This window comes from Triturus cristatus, chromosome 3_1 (genome assembly GCF_964204655.1).
Source record: "Triturus cristatus chromosome 3_1, aTriCri1.1, whole genome shotgun sequence".
In the NCBI taxonomy this organism is placed as follows: domain Eukaryota; kingdom Metazoa; phylum Chordata; class Amphibia; order Caudata; family Salamandridae; genus Triturus; species Triturus cristatus.
In genome coordinates, this window is record NC_140583.1 from 1,155,244,901 (window position 1) to 1,155,266,827 (window position 21,927).

Below are 21,927 nucleotides of genomic sequence, written 5' to 3' on the forward strand. Positions count from 1 at the left end.
ATAGACTTCGTCACTCTTTGAGAGCAACAAACTTAACGTTAACGTGTACATGTAATATTGAAGATTAACTAAGTCAATCAATGCTGGTGTATTTTGCAACAATTTTGATGAATTGTGTTTTGTAAATAATGCGGCACTTGTCTTTAATTCATATGCTCATAACGCATGATGCCAAACTACGAGTCTGTTGTCCAGTTCTATCATTGTAGTTCACCATGTGACCTGATCACATTCACAGTTTTAAATAGCCATGAAAACTTTATCAAACTGCTAGTGAACAAGCCTGCAGGTCAGGCGAAACGCGTCTAGCATTTTCAGCTGGCATTAAAGAATTTTGCACAGACACGGCGTCGATTGCTTTTTTGAAGAAGTTTGGTGAATTATTGTGACCGCGTTTGGGAGGTCTTTTCTTCGACGCGCCCTTTGTTTTGGAGGCAACGGGTGTTCCCATCCACCTGTGGAGTGTATATATATATATATATATATATAAATGGTGAGGGATGTGTATCAATAAAGTTTTTCGATCACACATATAATACCCCACAGTTTTTGAGATTAGTCAGAAGAAGCAAACACAAATATAAAACTAGGAAGTTGATCTTGCTACAACAGATTGATCTATGAGGTTAAAGATGTCACGCATTAATGCCGATATAAAATTACATTTGAGAAGGAAACAAACTGATGCACAAAGAATGTGAAAAGGGCAGTTACATAATTTGCGAATTTTTGCACATTTGAGCTATTTTGCACAAATGATTTGTTTACATATATATTAAGAATGTTTACAAGTGACTATGCCCTACATTATAGTTTTAAGGGGTTTTATATTTTTATATATAAAAAAATATATATATATATTTTTATACAGAAAATGTTCTTAGCGATATTTCTATGTATTTATTATATTTATATTATCCACTGTAAAAATGTATTTTACAATACTGCATTTTACGCAGTATAAAATAACAGCTTACAAGTGCAATTAAGTTTGTTTTACCCTATGAATGTTATAACACCTACCTCGTAACAACATATGTGTGAGAAGCGAAGTATTTCTACTATGTTTATTTGGTGATGGTCACGTGATTGATGATGCAATTGGTAAAAACAATGGCGGATGCAATACTCTGTGTGTGATCAAGGGCACTCAGTGCTCGAAACGCGTCGCAGAGGGAGAGTCAAATGAAATAAAATCTTCCTGCCTGAGCCGTGAGGGTCCGTTTCTCCTTTTCTTTCGCGTTGGGATAGCTGTGAAAGCAGAAACTTTGTGATAGTGTGGAGACTGTACTATATATATATATATATATATATATATATATATGCCAACATTTTTTCCCTCAGTTTGAAAGAAAAAACAGGATTTCTGGGAAACACGGGACTCTAACGAGCCATGAAAATTATTTTATTTTTTAACCGAAATAATGTTGCGCAACATTTGGCATTGCAATTATATTATTGTTATGTTGATATTTCAGCCTTTCGTTTAAAATCCAGATGATTTCATAAGTAAATATTGGTTAATTAACGGGACTACATTTCCCAGAAATCCGGGGATTCTTAACCACCCCGCACATGACAGGAACGGAGGGTATGACAATTTCCTGTCTCTATTTTGTTTAAAACACTTGATTTGAATGAGTGAATTAACCGTGAGCAAGTCAGCGGACGCTGACGAAACGCGTTGGTTTCTCTTTTGCATCTCGGAACCTGTGGATGATTTGTGAATAAAATATCAAGGATTATCACAACTCGCTGGAGTGCGACCCTGTTTTTTCTTTCAAACTGAGGGAAAAATTGTTGGCATAATAGCGGCGGTCCAAGCCGCAAGGGCACCGCACCTTCAATTTGAGCGCCATCAATCCGGAACCGTTGGACGCTTTTGGATAAATATATATATATATATATATATGTACACACACACACGCACACACACAAAAAATGTCTAAACAGGTATTAATAAAAGACAGTTTTTGAAGGCATGCACAAAAGTTACAAAAGGAGGAGACGGGGAGACATTAAAAGCTATGGTGATAAATGCAAAAAAAGTCTGTATTTAAACAGAACAAGAAAGAAAGACAATAATGACGGCACTCTATTACATTGAATGTGCATGTAATCTGTACAGACTTGTGCACATTTGTGCTCAGTAAAAAAAACAAGGTGAACTGCGCAAGTGACAAGTGAAAAATACACAGCAAAAAAACGGCACAAGAAAAACAAAATTGTCAATATATATAGAGGACTAATGGTGGTTCCAATTCATTAGTACATTGTTAAATAAGGAAGTTAATTTCGTTGAACCACGAAAGTAGCACCAAGGACTGCGCTGAGAGATCGACGGCATCTCGACCTGTACAAAATTCAGGTCATCTTCAGGACCAGGTTAAGCATTTTAAGGAGTGCTGCGTCAGAACCAGAAGGTCCGGTGGGGGAAAGCCATATAAGTCACCTGAGCTGGGTTGTAGAAGTAGAAGGAGGTCACCGACTGAAGCAGTTAACTTAATTACATAAGCAAGGTGGGAGAAGTAGGGGGCACAACATGCAGTGTACGTAGCCCAAATCTGCGGCAGGAAGGAAAAAAAACAATTTTATCCCTGATCTGGAGCAAGAAGTTCTGGCTTCGGGAGCAGGACAGGCAGTATCAATAGTAGAATGCACGTGCTGCGCGGATGATGAAAGCAAGGAGGTCTGCTGAGTCAATGCAGGTCCTACGTGAACCACGACGACACCGGCTTGAGCCCGGAGCGGGGATTAGTCGTTGGCTGCTCGGGTAGTTGGCCTGCAGCACTTATTTTGCACTTATTGTGCCACCCATTTAAGCAGCACTTCATAACATGTCCCAGTCCTACCATGGCACCCTGAATGCAGTTTTAAACTGCCATGTCGACTTGGCATTTCAACCTCCTTGCCTAGGTGGCATGGCCAGGCCAGGCCAGGATAGATTGAGGATGCAACTTGCTAGCATTTCGTCCATCGGCCCACACATTGGTCTCCATCCTGATAGGAGACACCAGGTAAGTTGGCCACCAGGGGCGCCTAGAGACCTCCACACCACTACCCGCTACAGCTTTGACCCTCTTGGGCCTGACATTGGCCTCTGGCCGCACCAAATCACTGACCTTGTGACTCTGGGCCTTTGGGCAGTCGGGCACGAGCTGCAGAGCTGTTCTGGTGGCCTCAGACTTTCCCCCTTTCACTGCCCCTACTGTTACGCGATGGGGCTTGCATCAGCGTTAAGGCCACTAGCCCCTGCTCAGTGTATTGCCGTGGTGGGGGCCCTGGGCTGCTGCGGTGGGGGCTCACGCTGCACCGCTGAATCACCACTGAGGGAGCCGGTCTTGGAGGATGCCTTGCAAGAATTGATGACGAGCTAGGCAGTGCCCTCTCCCTCCCTGCCATCTCCACACATGCCAAAACAGAGGCCTGAGCAGGTGCAGAAACCAGTGTAAATGGCATGGGTCGGTAATGACCTCAGTGCCTGGAGGCAGTCCCTGCCTGGCTGACTCTGTCAAAGCCCACTTGCCGGGAAAACAAGGAACCCTGCCAAATCGCGCTCGAGTGCGCGGGACGGGGAAGAACTACTAATCCCATGAGCCTTGGCGCAAACCCTGACGGCGATGACGTCAGGACGCTCGCGTACGGCGAGCTCAAAGAGGTTCCGGGGCACCGAGAGAGCGCCGCTTACTCTTTGCAGAGAGCTGCGCTGGACGTCGCGAAGGCTGGTAAGGGTGCCTGGTGCACCACGCTAAGTTCGCTGCTGTTGTTGCTCAGCTTGATTCCTGGTGGCCATTCCTGACGGGGACCCGGAACGAGAGTCTCTTTGTGACGGGTCCGTAGATTCGTCTCTGGTTCCTCCCACCGTGAACACCCGAAGAACAGCGCAAGGCTGGTATCGGGAATCCTCAGATTAACTTTATCCTTGGGTGCTTTCTTCCCTCGTTGGTGAACTCGTAGTACGAAGTTCGTGCGGGGAAGAAAGGCACTATTCGTGACTTTGTGTAGCAGGGCTCTGTGATCAACCACACGGGGTGCTGCTGGACTACAAACCTTACGTTGCTACAGTGTCTTGGGGGTTTCCCCCCCCCCATTCCTTTGTGGTGGTTTTGTCTTGCATATTCCCTGAGGGCACGCACGAACTCCCGGAAGTCGTGGGGGTTTCGAATCTGCCGTTTCTGACAAGGCAGAAGGCACTGTGATGGAACCTAATTGATGTTGCATGAAGTAATGCAGATGTGTGTCCAACTAACCAGGGCCTGTCATTTGATTGTGGAATAATCCAAACCTGCGGAATTATATTGTGTGTTTTCTTTTCTCACGTTATACAGCAGGGGTTCAGAGAGTGAGCAGGAGGTCGGCTCTTCCGCTCCCCTGTCTTCATCCTAGTCTTTAATCTCCAGGGTAAGGGTCTTAGGAGAAAAAGGGGGGGGGTGGTGAGGTGAGCAACTCATACATGGGGTGCTGACTAAAACTACGTTCTCTTTGCTATAGATCGTGGAGAGTACGTCTTTAAGGGTCGTGGGTTCCCTAAGCAACGCTGAGATTTTTCTTTCTTTACAGGTACCTTTCTCATTCTTAGAGAGGGGGTGGAGTCGGGTAGGGAGGAAAGGAAGCTAGGCAGGGAGTTACTGATCGCTGTCTCCTGTCTTCACAGGTCTCCCTCCCTGCCGTCCCCATCCTTCCCTTCCCCCGCTGGACCACTCCATGGAGTCTGTAATGCTAAATCAGACCGTGGTGGTGTCGAGAGAGGGACCCCTTTAGAGCAACGTACGATCCTGAGGATTCCGGCCACAACAGAGTAAGCGGCCCACGGTTTATATCCTCCCGGTCGTACGTTGTCCCTCGGGCAGCCATGACTTCCTTAGAAGACGTCCTGGCTGCATTACAGATGGTCCACACCGAACTAGCCGCTTCTAGGGCAGAAACGGCGGCTTTACAGGCTACGGTTGAAGGGATGCAGAGAAATCCCTTCAGCGTAGGGATCCCCGCCGCAGCACGTTCAGCTCCCTTGGTAGTGGAGATCCCCACCCCTGTTCCCTTGGCCACCCCAGAAAGATTTCACGGGGAAAGTAGTAAGGTCCAGGTGTTCCTCACCCAGATAATGTTACACTTTTCATGCAAGCCAAAAGCGTTTGCCACTAACCATGCTAGAGTAGCCTTTTTTATATCCTATCTGGCTGGGGATGCAGCCCAATGGGCAGTGCCGTTAGTGAAGCGAGATGATCCCTTACTCTATGATTGGGACTCGTTTATAAAAGACTTTGAAAAAACCTTCAATCGTAGAGCAGCAACGTTTACTGCCGACAAGGATCTTATGGAGCTAAAGCAGGGGAATCGAGATCTGATAACTTATCTCAATGATTTTCGGCGCCTTGTTACAGTAACTGAATGGCCAGAAGCTAAACAGTTAGCCGTCTTTCATAAGGGCTTAAAGGAAGATATGAAGGACATTGTGGCCCAGATCGACCCACAGCCAGTGACCTGTGAGGATTTGATAAACCTCGTTCTGCGTCTAGATCACCGACTTAGCGAGCGAAAAGGGGAAAACCGAAGAAAGGACAGGGGAACCTGGCGTCTGGAACCAGTCCGGAATCCGGAAGGCACACAGGTAGCCCGAGCCGAGCCCATGGAAGTGGGAACAGTGCGTTCCGCTCTCACGAGCGAAGAGAGAGAGTACCGGAGGAAGAAAGGCCTCTGCATTTATTGCGGAAAGAAGGGGCATTTCATAAGGGAATGCGTATTGAGAACCAAAAACCCAAGGATAGAACCGCGTCGACAACTCGCGGCCACAGCAGAAGGCCCTTCGGGAAACGAGGAAGCTTGAAGGAAAGAGAAGGGGTCTCTTCAAGCCACATCCACATCCCTTCGTTGAGCGGTATCCCGCCGACTGCCAAACAACACCTTCTTCTCGAACTCTCTCTGTTAGTGGATGGAGAGCGTTGTGCTATCACGGCCATGTTGGACTCCGGAGCGACGGGGTGTTTTGTAGACCACAGCCTTGCCGCTCGGATCGGGTTGTCTCTTTGTGAAAAAGAAATCCCTGAAGTAGTGTATGCGGTGGATGGGAAGCAACTTGAGGCTGGGCCTATTCGTTTCCACACCAAGGCGGTAGAAGTGAGCCATGGGTTGGACCATGTGGAAAAACTCGTGTTTAACGTCATCCACGCTCCTCAATATGGGATAATCCTGGGACTGCCCTGGTTACGGTTACACAACCCCCAAGTGAATTGGAGGGAAGAAGAAGTACACTACACATCCGACTATTGCCAAAGGAATTGTATTCCTCCACCCCAGAGCCCGGCGCGTTTGTTGGCCGTGGGGCATCACGTGGCCACCGCAGCTGAACAGGCAGTTACCCTGCCAGAGGAGTATCAGGATTACGCCGCAGTGTTCAACGAAGAAGAAGCCGAGAAACTACCCCCGCACAGGCCATACGACTGCCAGATTGACCTAATTCCCGGGGCGGTAGTGCCCACAGGCAGAGTATACGCCCTCACGGAACCAGAAAATACATACCTACGGGAATATTTGGACAAATATTTGGCGTTGGGATTCATTCGTAACTCCAAGTCTCCTGCGGCATCGCCACTGTTTTTTATCCCCAAAGCCAACGGTGAGCTGAGAGCTTGTATTGACTTTAGGGCTTTGAATGACATAACGGTTAAAAACCGGTATCCCCTACCATTAATCCCCGTAATGCTAGAACAAGTACAGAAGGCCGTCATATACACACGACTGGACCTGAGAGGGGCGTACCATTTGGTATGCATAAGAAAGGGGGACGAATGGAAGACTGCCTTTAAGACGCGTTACGGCTTGTATGAATATCTAGTTATGCCATTTGGATTGTGTAACGCGCCCGCTGCCTTCCAGTTTTTCCAGAATGACGTTCTCCGCGAATACCTGGATCGCATTGTAGTGGTTTATATCGATGACCTGCTCATCTATTCATCCACGGTTGAGAGCCACATCCATCATGTACGAACCATTCTACAAACCTTACAAAAACATCATCTCTATTGTAAGATAAGTAAATGTGAATTCGGGGTTTCCACCGTGGAGTTCCTGGGAGTGATCTTAACACCACACGACCAGGAGATGTCAGAACGGAAAATCACCGCAGTAAGAAACTGGCCCGTCCCTATGAACATCAAAGACATCCAGTGTTTCCTTGGTTTTGCCAATTTCTACCGACGGTTTATCGGCAACTTCTCAGGTTTGGCAACCCCTTTGACAAGATTACTGCGCAAGAAAGTCCCCTTTCACTGGACTGCAGAGACGCAAAAGGGGTTTGAGGCTTTGAAAGAGGCTTTCGTGACGGCCCCGATATTGGTGCACGCTGACCCTGCAAGACCGTACATGGTGGAGGCAGATGCGTCGGATTATGCCGTAGGAGCAGTTCTATCACAACGACACCCTGAGACGGGTCAGTTACACCCAGTGGCCTTTCGTTCCCGCAAATTAAACCCAGCGGAACAGAACTATAACATAGCTGAGAAAGAGCTGCTCGCGATTAAAGACGCCTTCGAGGAGTGGCGCCATTATCTCAAAGGGGCCCGCCATGTTGTCACTGTATACACCGACCACCGCAATCTTCAGTTCATGAAGGCAGCCAGACACCTATCTCCACGACAATTGCGTTGGACATTGTTCTTCGCGGAGTATGACTTTATTGTCACCTATCGCCCAGGAAAAGACAATAAAAAGGCCGACGCCCTAACCCGCCAGTCCACCTCAATGGATACCCCCGCACCGATCGAACAAACCATTATAGACCCAAGCAAAATCCTTGGTACCACGGTCACGGAACCATTTCTGAAGAGTGTGACCCATTGCATCAAGACTGATAAATGGAGAAGGTGGATATCCCAACATCAGGAGTGGAAGGTGAAAGATGGAGTGCCCTTGCGCAAGAAACAGCTATTGGTCCCAGTGCCGGCTCTACAACGACATGTGTTTCATTGGTGTCATACGCTGCCCAGCGCCGGTCACAATGGGGTAGAGAAGACTACAGAGAGAGTACTCCGACAATTCTGGTGGCCTGCAGTACGAAAGGATCTTCGGCAATGGGTCAAGGAGTGCACAGTATGCGAACAAATGAAGTCATCCCATGCACGACCCGCTGGTTTGTTGCAAGTCATGCCAACTCCTGACCACCCCTGGAAAAACATCTCGTTGGATTTTGTTGTGGGAATGCCTATAGACCAAGGGCATACCGTAATATTAGTTGTGGTGGACTCTCTAACAAAAATGGCTCATTTCATTGCATGCAAGAAGGTACCAACAGCAGGCCAACTAGCCCAGCTATTACTGCTACATGTAGTCAGGTTGCACGGGTTACCCCAAAGGGTGGTTTCGGACAGAGGGTCCCAATTCACCGCCAAGTTTTGGAGGGAGTGGTGTACTTCCCTGAGGTTCTCCCCCGATCTGTCCACCAGTTTTCATCCTCAAACTGATGGGCAGACGGAGAGGGTGAATCAGAGTTTAAAACAGTATCTGAGGTGTTACGTTGATAGCACTACCGAAAACTGGGTTGACACTTTGTGGTTGGCGGAAATAGCCTATAACAGCGCAATACATAGCTCCACCAAACACTCACCTTTTTACTGTTCTTACGGGTTTCATCCCAGGTTTATTCCTTTTTTGCAGCCCAAGGGAACGGAACACCTACCAGAGGTCAAGGTGAGGATTAGGCAGATCCAAAACCTCCTGTCCCAGGCTCAAAAAACGTTAAAGAAAACCAAAGAGAGGTATAAGAGCTACGCGGATAAAACCAGAAGACAGGGACCGGTATATAAGATAGGAGACTATGTATGGCTATCAACCAGAAACATCAGGTTTAAAAAATATAGCATGTTTAATCCCAAATACATCGGCCCGTATAGAGTTGTAAAACTCATCAACCCTGTTGCAGTTAGACTAGACCTCCCCTCTTCTCTCCGAATCCATCCTACCTTTCATGTCTCTTTGTTAAAACCTGCAAGGAAAGGGAAAGCTGCTCCCCAGGTACGGGTTCAGGAAGATGCAGAATATGAGATTAGGGGGATCCTGGATTCAAAAATCCACCGCACAAAGCTGTGGTATCTGATTGCCTGGAAGGGATATGGGGAGGAGGAGAACTCTTGGGAACCTGCTGAAGGGGTCCACGCACCTAGATTTGTCAGACTGTTTCACCAGCGCTTCCCAAACAAGCCATGTCCTTGTCAGGGTTCTTCGGGAAGGGGATGTACTATCAAAGCCCACTTGCCGGGAAAACAAGGAACCCTGCCAAATCGCGCTCGAGTGCGCGGGACGGGGAAGAACTACTAATCCCATGAGCCTTGGCGCAAACCCTGACAGCGATGACGTCAGGACGCTCGCGTACGGCGAGCTCAAAGAGGTTCCGGGGCACCGAGAGAGCGCCGCTTACTCTTTGCAGAGAGCTGCGCTGGACGTCGCGAAGGCTGGTAAGGGTGCCTGGTGCACCACGCTAAGTTCGCTGCTGTTGTTGCTCAGCTTGATTCCTGGTGGCCATTCCTGACGGGGACTCGGAACGAGAGTCTCTTTGTGACGGGTCCGTAGATTCGTCTCTGGTTCCTCCCACCGTGAACACCCGAAGAACAGCGCAAGGCTGGTATCGGGAATCCTCAGATTAACTTTATCCTTGGGTGCTTTCTTCCCTCGTTGGTGAACTCGTAGTACGAAGTTCGTGCGGGGAAGAAAGGCACTATTCGTGACTTTGTGTAGCAGGGCTCTGTGATCAACCACACGGGGTGCTGCTGGACTACAAACCTTACGTTGCTACAGTGTCTTGGGGGTTTCCCCCCCCCATTCCTTTGTGGTGGTTTTGTCTTGCATATTCCCTGAGGGCACGCACGAACTCCCGGAAGTCGTGGGGGTTTCGAATCTGCCGTTTCTGACAAGGCAGAAGGCACTGTGATGGAACCTAATTGATGTTGCATGAAGTAATGCAGATGTGTGTCCAACTAACCAGGGCCTGTCATTTGATTGTGGAATAATCCAAACCTGCGGAATTATATTGTGTGTTTTCTTTTCTCACGTTATACAGCAGGGGTTCAGAGAGTGAGCAGGAGGTCGGCTCTTCCGCTCCCCTGTCTTCATCCTAGTCTTTAATCTCCAGGGTAAGGGTCTTAGGAGAAAAAGGGGGGGGGGGGGGGTGGTGAGGTGAGCAACTCATACATGGGGTGCTGACTAAAACTACGTTCTCTTTGCTATAGATCGTGGAGAGTACGTCTTTAAGGGTCGTGGGTTCCCTAAGCAACGCTGAGAGTTTTCTTTCTTTACAGGTACCTTTCTCATTCTTAGAGAGGGGGTGGAGTCGGGTAGGGAGGAAAGGAAGCTAGGCAGGGAGTTACTGATCGCTGTCTCCTTCTGTCTTCACAGGTCTCCCTCCCTGCCGTCCCCATCCTTCCCTTCCCCCGCTGGACCACTCCATGGAGTCTGTAATGCTAAATCAGACCGTGGTGGTGTCGAGAGAGGGACCCCTTTAGAGCAACGTACGATCCTGAGGATTCCGGCCACAACAGACTCATGACTGGAGGCCCTCCTGCCTCGCGGTGGAGCCCCAACTTCCTCTCCTGTTCTTACTCTCTAGTCACCCCCATAGGTGCTGAGGGTGAATGCCGCTATGCAGTCGGGGGCCTCAAGGCCCCTGTGACTGGCCCCAGTTGGATCTATTTGTCGGGCCGAGCCCCCCTTTTGAAACACCCAGGGGGCCCATGTCATGCTGCTACTATTTACTGGGGCTCCCCTGTGTGCCCCCATGTAAGACTCATTCAGCCACCCGGTGCCTTCTGCATTCCCATAAATGTGCGTCCCCCTTTTCCTCCGCCTCAGCACTCGGATTGGGGTGCATGGGGTTGGCACCACGTGGCACTGACGGGTGTTGACCCCACGTTCTGGGCCTTGCATTGCTGGGGGAGATGCCGATAATCCCATGACTGGTTTCCTCCCTGCTCCTGTGCTGGGTTTGAGCCAGGCTTTCACTCTTCCCACGATGACTCTGGATTTTGCTTTTCCTGTCGGTGATAGTGAAGGGGGCAACCTTGGATGTTCCTTCTTGTCAGGTCCCCTAGGAGGGCAAAGGGTAATTGCAACATGTTGTTCCATCATATTGGTGGCTTATGACTCTGGGGGACACTTTGCACTGCCCGCACAGACACCCAGGAGATTCTTGGCACTATCTCTCCCACCCTCCGCCTCAACGCCTTGATCAAAGCGTGCCAGTGGTGTGCTACCCACCAGTCTTTGATTAACAACCCACACAAATCTTGGTTTGGGGCTGCTCCATGACCCTGTCGCACCATACACAATGGGTAGACTAAGCTCCACTGTCCCTGCACCACCTCCGGCTACTGCAGACCCCCCTCCATTATACCGTAGACATCGTTATTGGATGCTACCCCTCTGCTCTCCACGTCATATAAGCTGGGCAAAGTATTGGCAGCCATTTAGCACTCTAGGGTCTCTATGGAAACCAGGCTTGTATCTCTAGCAAGTGAATTAAGATTCCTATGTGATGACCACCACAAGCTCACGGATAAGGTTAATGACGGAGAGAAGACCCTACTAACCTCCAACCACTAGTGTTTGACAACCGGGCATTGATCCACGATTTGCAGGAACATGTACGACACCTTGAAGACAGGGGGGAGGATGCGGAGGATCGATCACAGAGGAGTAACATACAAATTTAGGGGCTGTCAGAGGGTATCGAGGGCCAAGGCCACATCTCCAACTCGGAATCCTAGTTCAAGACATCACCTCACCATCTGATCTCACTCCCTTCTACTCCTTGGAGAGGGCACACCGGGTCCCTGCCCACCGTACTATCCTCGGGCCCCATGCTGGCTAAGTTCCTGCACTACAGGGACTGAGATGCTCTTCTGCAGGCTGCCAGACAGGTTTGGTCCACTCCAGGTGGAGGAAAACGTTATGTTACTTCCATACTACACCTGAGCTGTTCAGCTCCAGCACCTCTCCTTCTTAGATGTTAAACATTTCCTCCACCATTTAGGGGTTTATCACTTGCTGTTGTTCCAGGCCCGTCTTAAGGTCATGACAAATGGAACCTCCACATTCTTTAAATACACTAAAGACGCCTGGGACTGGGCAGATCGAAAAGATCCTCTCAATGCCATTAAAGCGCCCTGAGATTACTTTGAAAGTAAGTGGCCATAGACTATGGTTCCTGTTGGAAATGGGGGTGTCTAGTTGGCAGAGGTAGGTTCCTTTGTCCAAGCAGGGTCCCTTCTTCCAATTCAGGGTAAGGGGGATACACCCCCTTGGTAGCTTGGCACGAGCAGACAGGCTTATCTCAGAGGCAGTGTGTAAAGCATTTGTGAACATATACAGTAATACAGTGAAAACACTACAAATAGACACCACGCCAGTTTAGAAAAATAAGTAATCTTTATCTAAACCAAACAAGACCAAAACGACAATAAAATCCACAATACAGTTAGCAAGATATCTTTAAAAATTCATTATTCACTCAAATAAAGTTTGTAGCAACAAATAACTCCAACTGGGGTTATTATGACATTTTGACAGATAAAAATCCCAAAGTACGGCGCCGACCGCGAAGTGCGTGGCGTCAGGCACGGAGTCAAGCAGACCTCCAAAGAGCAGTACCTTGGAAATGATGAAAGCAAAGATGGTGCACGGTGTCGGGGAGGTGATGCTTCGTTGGCGCCGGGCGGTGTTGGTTACTTAAGACCCCAGGGGAGGGGAAGCCTCGGTTCCTTACTGCGATGCAGGGGAGGTGAGACGTCGGTTTCTTACTGTGTCATAGAGGTGACGTCACGATGGCGGTGAGGCGTTGGTTCCTTATGACGGTGCGGTATCGATGGATTCGGTAGTCACCCACGTCGAGTATCGGCTCTGCATTGATGAAGCACCGGCGTCGGTGAAGTCGGGGCTGCGGTGCGAGTCAGGACAGTGTGCCGTGGACATCATGAGCAGTGTGCTGCAGTGCAGGCAGCGGCCTTGGTGACTGGTTCGGAGTCGATGCAGCACAGCATCAGCAGGTGTCGGGCCTACGGTGCAAGTCGGGGCAGTGCGTTGTGCTCTTCATGAGTGGTGGCCACTGCTTCAGTGCAGGTTACGGTGTCGCTCGCCGGCATTGGTGTTGCAATGTTCTATTGTGGCAGCTGAAACAGCAGTTCCAGATGCGGAAAGACAGAAGAAATGAAGTCTTGGTGTTCCTGAGACTTCAGAACAGGAGGCAAGCTCTTTTTCAAGCCCTTGGAGATCTTCCTCAAGCACGGGACACAGCAAACAGCAAAGTCCTTCTCCTTTCCTTGGCAGAAAGTAGCCACTGCAGGCCAACCCCAGACAGCAAAACAGCACAGGGGCAGTATTCCTCCTCAGCTACTCCGGCTCTTCTCCTTGGCAAAGTTTCCTCTTAATTCCCAGAAGTGATCTAAAGTTCTTGGCCCGAATATTTATGCTACAAAATCCTTTGTTCTCTGGTGGCAGAGACGCCCTGTGCTCAGTCAAAACCAGTTCTGTCCTCTCTGGTGCAGCTTCCTGGCAGGTGTTGGAGACAGCATTGTGGCAGACCTGGCCCATTCAGGTGAAAGGAAATCTCCTCCCACTACTCTAAATGCAGCCCAGGTCTATTAAGCCCAGCCCTGGCTCATCAGACTCTCTGGAGCCACTGCACCTCCCCAGCCTCTGACACTCCAAATCCAGACAGTCAATCCAAATCCCAGCAGAGGCACACTGGATGGCTAAGCAAGAAAATACCAACTTTCTTAAAGTGATATTTTCAAACATAATGTAAAAATCACCCTCACTAAAAGATACATTTTAACATACTGAGTTCAGGCATACTAAACTTTATTTTCCTAATTTGTTCTCAGGGGTAGTTAGGCTTATAAGATGTTATAAGCAAACTCCCCATGCAATCCTATGAGAACAGGTAGCCTTGAAATAGAAAACAAAATAAAATTGGCAGTATTTCACTATCAGGACATGCTGCACACACCAGGGCATGTCCTACCTTTCACATACACTGCACCCAGCTCACAGGGATACCTTAGGCTTATCTTAGGGGTGACTAACGTTTAAGAAAAGGAAAGTTTAGGGCCCAGCAAGTGGGTGCACTTGCCAAGTCGACATGACAGTACTAGACTGCCCTATGATATTGCAGTGGCAGATCTGAGTCACATTTACAGGCTGCATATGTGGGTGGCACAATCAGTGCTGCAGGCCCACTAGCAGCATTTGATTTACGGGCCCTGGGCACACACAGTGCACTGAACTACGGACTGACAAGTAAATCAAATATGCCAATCATGGAAACACCAATCCATAACAACAATTTACAAAGGGAGCACTTGCACTTTGGCACTGCACAGCAGTGGCAAAGTGCCCAAAGCATCTAGACCAGCAAAACGGAGTACAACACACAGCAAAAACACAGGAGGTCAAGGCACAAAATACAGGGGAAACCCATGCCAATGGTGCCAAGTCCAACCGTTCCTCAACCCTGTTTTCTTGTTTTCTCTGATATTTACTCAGTGGATTCAACACTTTATAAAACAAGGGGCATCACCAGTCTCCTTGTGCTTCGGCCAGTAAGGGTAAGTACAAGCCCGGGGTAACAAAACTAGCAGTGACTACTTTACGTACCACCATTGACTAATTTCTGGCACGAGTGGTGGGAATTATCTCTAATGAAACAGACCTTGCATAATACCGTTTATCTTTGGGCATGGTTGGGCCAGGTGAAATTGTGGAGTCTGTGGAATAAGTGGAAGTTATTAGGATGTCTGACTTGGCAAAGGAACAAGAACTGGAGGAAAGGCATGATACTATTGAGGTCTTTGTTAAATCTGCTCCCCAACAACTGCTATTAGAGTTGGAGGTGGCTCCTCCCTCTATGTCTTACTCCTTTTTGGTATGTTCACAAGCTTCTAAGTGTAAAAGAAAGTCCAAAAGGGCTGTAGTTGCCAATTCCCCTGACTTGCTTTGCCTCACTGCAGATAACCACTCCATCTCCGAGGATGAGACACCTTTGGGCCCACTTCCTATGCAATCTAATTGATGTCATCAAAAGTACTGTGTTGCCGCTCAGGGAGTATTTGGATAATTTGGAAGAGAAAATTGACTCTCTCTGTCTGACTATGGCCACCATGAACAGGACAAGTGCTACACTAGTGGAGCCCGAGGAGCCTGCCATTGCAAATTTGGGGAAGAACACGACTACTGCGACCCTTGGCCATGTTCATCAACCTGGAAAGGCCCCTTCTAGGGATCATTGTGCCCCTGGGACTGTTATTGCAGGTGCTGGGAGTGGGAGTGAAAATATACATATACTGTCCCTCCATCCGTACCACCATCCACGCAGTCATCAGGTGCAGTAAATCATCTAGCGAACCACTTTCCCCCCACAGGTACTCAAGCTCAGAACCCAGTAACAAACCTTGTTGTCTCTAATTCCCAACGGCACCCTTGTATTCCAGTAACAATCGATCTGGCACCAGCCTGTTGCCCATATGTGGCTGTTCTGGTCAATGTACCCACCTTGAATCCTGAATCGCAAGTGTCTCCAAAAGCTTTGAAGAATAAAGTAGTGCATTGGCTCAACATGAATCATCTATTTCCATTGGCGAGAGCACATCAATTCCTATTTACCAGGAGAGTGGGTTGAATTGGACCATTTAAGTAAAACTTTATGGTGGACTGCATTGTTATTAATTTCCGACATACTATTTTGTAGGGGAAATTTTGGGATGGTCATCACTGTCCTCCCTGTTTGTAAGATCTATGGGGTTTTTTCCCTTGGGTTTTTTCTGTCATCTATGGAGTTTTGTCCCAGCACTTAATGTGAACCACAAATCTCTGAGAGTGCCTGGTCGGGACTCCATCCCCCCTTTGGTTTCCACAAATAGGTTAAAGGTATTGAGTTCTCTGCAAGGGAATGATTGACTCAAGGACGGCATCTCCCATGTGTTGTTGTGGAGGGATGACTATCTTGGGAGGAAGGTGTTGGACCCTAGTCCAGATATGCCTAACTGTGATGTAGTAGGGGTGGATACCTGCCCTACAAAAGTTGATAATAAGACCACTGGTACTATTAGTGATGCTAACTCTAGTCCCACATGTCTGCATATTAATGGATCTGACATGAGGTGTACCAACCACCCTATGGATGGATGTTACAAATTTGCAACATGGAATGTGGTGGGATTATCAAACAAGTTGGCACCATTGAATGGTCCAGTACGATCTCTGGTATTGACTTCATTTGCATTAAAGAAACATGGTGTGAACCCGATGCATGTCGAGGGGTACTCTTCATTTTTCCTGGGTGCCATTTCTTTCTCTGCTGGGCTGGCTAAAGGAGGGTTGCAGACCGATATCTCTAATAAACACTGCGTAACTGTTAAAAGGACATTGTCAGTAGAACTACAATCTCAGATGTTACGGTTAACCATCAAGGGGGGCTGTGATTTGGTGCTGATCAACGTCTACAATAATGTGTTTGACCCCTCACGTAGTAAGGTGGCCTATGCACTTGATCTTGGTTTGGAAGCCTTTCTAGGCCCTATGCACTCTAATTTTGTGATATTATGTGCAGGAGATTTTAATATTCAGTCTTGCTCTTTTGCAGCAAACTGTGTGTGGATATTCTAACCAGGATGTGATGGGCACCGTCCATTTCTGTCAGAACATGTATGAGGACGACTGAACTTAATTATTACCGAGTCTGACTTACAGCTGCTGACTTGTGAATGCAGTGTTAATGGGGAACCTATCCCAACATCTACAGGTAGAAATGCTGCCATTGTTATTGACCACGTATTGGTGTCTGCTTCTGTTAGTCACATGTGTGGTACCCCTAGTAGTGTTTGGGCTATTAAAAGTGATCATGATCCCATCATGCTGCTGTTTCTTTTTTGGGGCAGGAAAAGTGAAATATTCCTTGTGATTGGTAATATTGTTTATACTAGGCCTAACGGTGTAAATCAAATGGACAGGTATTGATCCCAACAGCTCACTGCAAGGCATTGTAAATAGAAACCTCACGTATATTAACAGGTGATCTTTAACAGGTTGTTGGATATTTTAATCTCATCGCATGTTCTATTAACTCATTATTGACTCATGAACTGGACCCTTCCCAAGTTAAAAATAAGGGCTTGTTTGACCTGTCTTGTACTCAAGCCTCTCAGCATCTGAAGGTGGCTCTACATAGTTCTGCACGGAACCATACTCTAATTAAGTCCCTCCAACTGGAGTACAAACAACCCATCATTGTAAGAAAGAAGGCTCTGCAGGAATAGGAGTGGTCAAAGCTGATTTTAGCTGCTGAATCTAAAAACAGCAAGCTATTCTTAGACACAGTTAACGCCCCTTTTAAAAAATAAAATGATGTTACCTTGAGTTTAATCCCTTTGTTTACTGCGAAGCATGGGTGGCACACTTTTTAAATATTTTTAAACACAATCAAGAGGAAAGTGATATTGAGGTTTGTGAGGTGGTGCATATTCAAACCCCCTCCCCCTAGATATTTCCATTGATGAGGTAATCACAGCTCTGCATGATAGTGCAGGAGGAAGGGCCCCGGGGCCTGGTGGGATGCCAATGGATATATTTAAAGCTGCTAAAGAATTATGGGGACCATTTTTAACCAGAGTGTTTAATGCTGCTGCAGTTTATGAGATGCCATCTTCCTGGAGTATCTCCGTTGTTGTACCTATTTTTAAAAAGGGTGACAAATCAGATACAAAAATTATCGCCCTATCTCGCTCCTAGACTCCTCAAGAAAAGTGATGAGCAGAATTTTAATAATATACCGTAGCATAACATGTATTTGTAAAGCGCACGTTCACCCATGGGCACCGTGGCGCTGAATAACAGATGTTTTGTGTTACCCAACGAGATAATTTTATCGACCTCAGAAGGATGAAAGACTGAGTGGCCCCACCGGGATTTGAACCTGTGAGCATGAGGTCAAACACAGGCCCCTACAGTGGACACATTAGTCTACTAAGCCACCAGACCCAGCTTGAAGAGGTTGGAAGAGAGGGCACAGGAGCAGTCTGTTTTATGCACAGCACAAGTTGGTTTTAGAAAGGGCCTAGAGACAATAGAACAATGTGTTAACTTGGATCTGCTAATCGGGAAATATACTCGAAGCTATATGCCGCTCCCATTTCTTTGCAGATCTAAGTAGCGCATTTGATCTAGTTTGTCATACTATCCTTTGGCCAACTCTACTTTCACTTGGTGCCCCTAAGTCAATTATTAGCTTCCTTGCACACCTATAGAAGAATTTATCTAGTATAGTCCATTATGGCCCCCAGGGCGAATGTTCGCACACTTTAAACGTGGAGAGAGGCAGGGGTTTTTTAGCCACGCTATTGTTTTCACTTTTTATTAATGGGGTTGACACATTTTTGTAGGTCTTATCAACCAATGCCCCTGTGTTGCCAGGTGTCCCATACCGGTGTTATTATACGCTGAGGATGATGATTTGAGATCTACGTCCTCGGTTGGTCTCCATAGATTGATGAGTGCTTTTGGGGAGTTTATGGCATCAACAGGAATGGTGATTAATAAATCCATGTCCTTTACAATGATTTGTGGAAAAAGACCAAAAAAATGAAGATCATTTTTAACCCTTTGGGTGCTCATGACGGAATGGTTCCGTCATGAGCACCAGTGCTCCTGCGCTCATGACGGAACCATTCTGTCATGAGTACTGGCTCAGAAAATCCACCTGCTGCAGACAGCAGAGGGATTTCCCTTTTTTGCCCTCCGGAGGCCTATTTTTGGTTTTCCTTGCAATGACGATCGCACGCGAAAATGTAACTTAAACTTAGTTTCAGTTTCACAGTTTCGGTGCTTGTGGGGCTATCTCAGCCCCTGAGCACCGAAACACATGGTAGAGGTATCGTTGGAAAGGGGAGAATCTCCCCTTTCCTATGGTACCCTTCCCTAGTGGATCTCTGCTTGGGGATCACCCCAGCTGGACAATCCCCAAGCAGGGATCCACCCACTAGCAGCAGGGAGGGGGGAGGGGCCCCTTGGGCAAGGACCTTTGCTCCCCCCCATACATTTTTGGCACAGACAGTCTTGCTGCCCCCTGGGGAGCAGATGGGGGATGAGCCCCCAATCTGCCCCCCAGGGGGTCTGCCCCCCACCCCAGGAGGCAGAAGGAAAGCCCAGTAGGCATCAGGGTTTTTCTTTTTTTTATATGTAGGGGTGGGGGCTGCCCAGATTGGTCTTGCCAATGCCCCCACCATAAAAAAATGGTACAGTCTTTCTGCCCCCTGGGAGGCATATGAGGCCCCCTATGGGGCAGAAAGCCTACTAGGCACCAGGGATTTATTTTCTCTAAAGATTGGGGTGGGGGCTGCCCAGAATGGGCATGCCAATCACCCCACCCCCACCAAAAAAATGCCACAGTCTTCCTGCTCCCCCCAGGAGGCAGATGAGCACAATATCCCCTGATCGGCCCCCCTGGGGGAGAGGGGCAGAAAGCCCACAAGGCACCAGGGCTTTTTTGTAAATATACGTAGGGGTGGGGGCTGCCCAGAATGGGGATGCCAATGCCCCAAACTCAAAAACAATTGGCCCAATTTTTTTTGCCCCTCCCCCGGGAGGCAGATGGGGGCAAAAGCCCCTTAGCTGTCTCTGGGGGGGGAGATGGCAGAAAGACCAATAGGCATCAGGGAATATTTATTTTTTTAATTCAGGGGTGTGCGCTGCCCAGAATGGGCATACCAATGCCCCCACCCCCCCCCAAAAAATAGCCAGGGTGGCAGAAAGCCCACTAGGCACAGACTTGTTTTTAGCAATGTGCCTACCTGTGGATTTTGGGACCTAGCGCAGCCGGCACATAGGGACACCTAGCAAACCTGTACAGTTTTGAAAACTAGACACCAAGGGAAATCCAGGATGGGGGGACTTGTGTGCCTCTCACCAGGTTCTGTTACCCAGAATCCCTTGCAAATCTCAAACTTAGTTTAAAAAAAAACTAATTTTCCTCACATTTCTGTGATCGAATGTTCTGGGATCTGTGTGGATCCACAAAATTCCACCCACCGCACATTCCCCAAAGTCTTCCGATAAAAATGGTACCTCACATGTGTGGGTAGGCCTAGTGCCCACAACAGAAAACGGCCCAAAATGCAACGTGGATACACCACATTTTTACAGTGAACACTGACCCTTTTTTTGCAAAGTGCCTAGCTGTAGATTTTGAACCCTAGCTCTGTTGGTACCTAGGGAAATCTAGCAAACCTATACATTTTTTAAAACTAAGCACCCAGGGAAATCCATCATGGGGTGACTTGTCTGGCTCACACCAGGTTCTGTTACCCAGAATCCCTTGCAAACCTTAAAGTTTGTTAAAAAAAGAAATTCCTCACATTTCTGTAATGGAAAGTCCTGGAATCTGCCTGGATCCACAAATTCCACCCACCCCACATTTCCCCAAGTCTTCCGATAAAAATGGTACCTCACTTGTGTAGGTAGGCCTAGTGCCCGCGACAGGAAACGGCTCAAAACGCAACATGGACACACCACATTTTCACAGTGAAAACTGACCCTTTTTTTGCAAAGTGAATAGATGTAGATTTTGAACCCTAGCTCAGCAGGCACCTAGGGAAACCTAGCAAACCTATACATTTGTGAAAACTAGGCACCCAGGGGAATCCAGGATGGGGTGACTTGTCTGGCTCTCACCAGTTTCTGTTACCCAGAATCCCTTGCAAACCTCAAACTTTGTAAAAAAATACACATTTTCCTCACATTTTTGTGATGGAAAGTTCTGGAATCTGCGTGAATCCACCAAATTTAACCCACCCCGCATCCCCCAAAGTCTTCCGATACAAATGGTACCTCACTGTGTGGGTAGGCTTAGTGCCCACGACAGTACACGGCCCAAAACGCAACATGGACACACCACATTTTCACAGAGAAAACTGACCCTTGTTTTGCAAAGTGCCTAGCTGTAGATTTTGAACCCTAGCTCTGCAGGCATCTAGGGAAACCTAGCAAACCTATACATTTTTTAAAACTAGACACCAAGGGGAATCCAGGATGGGGTGACATGTCTGGCTCTCACCAGGTTCTGTTACCCAGAATCCCTTGCCAACCTCAAACTTTGTAAACAAAAAACACATTTTCCTCACTTTTCTGTGATAGAAAGTTCTGGAATCTGCGTGGATCTACAAACTACCACCCAGCGTTCCCCCAGGTCTCCCTATAGAAATGGTACCTCACTCGCCTGGGTGGATCAAGTACGCTCGACAGGCAAGGGCCCAAAACGTATTGAGGAGACATCAAAATTACCTATCACAAAACAACCTGGTTTTGCAAGGGGGTCACCTGGATTTTTGGCCACAGGCTTAGGGGCCATCTTGGGAAACCTACCGAATCCACACAATTCTGAAAAATAGACACCCGGGGGAGTCCAGCGAGGTATGGCTTGTGTGGGCCCCCTGATGTTTTCCTACCCAGAATCCCCTCCAAACCTCAAATTTAGCAGAAAAAATCTCATTTTTCTCAAACTTCTGTGTGGGAAAGTTCAGGAATCTGCATGGATCCATAAATTTCCTACCACCCAGAGTTCCCCCAGGTCTCGCGATAAAAATGGTACGTCACTCCCGTGAGTGGGTTAAGTACCCGCGACAGACAAGGACCCAAAACGTATTGAGGAGGCATCAACATTACCTAACCTGGTTTTGCAAGGGGGGTCATCTGGGTTTTTGGCCCGGGGCTTGGTGGCCATCCTGGGAAACCTACCAAACCCACACATTTCTGAAAACTAGACACCCAGGGGAGTCCAGTGAGGTTTGGCTTGCATGGACCCCCCAACATTTTCCTACTCAGAATCCCCTGCAAACCTCAAATCTAGCTTAAAAAAATCAAATTTTTCTCAAATGTCTATGTGGGACTGTTCTGGAA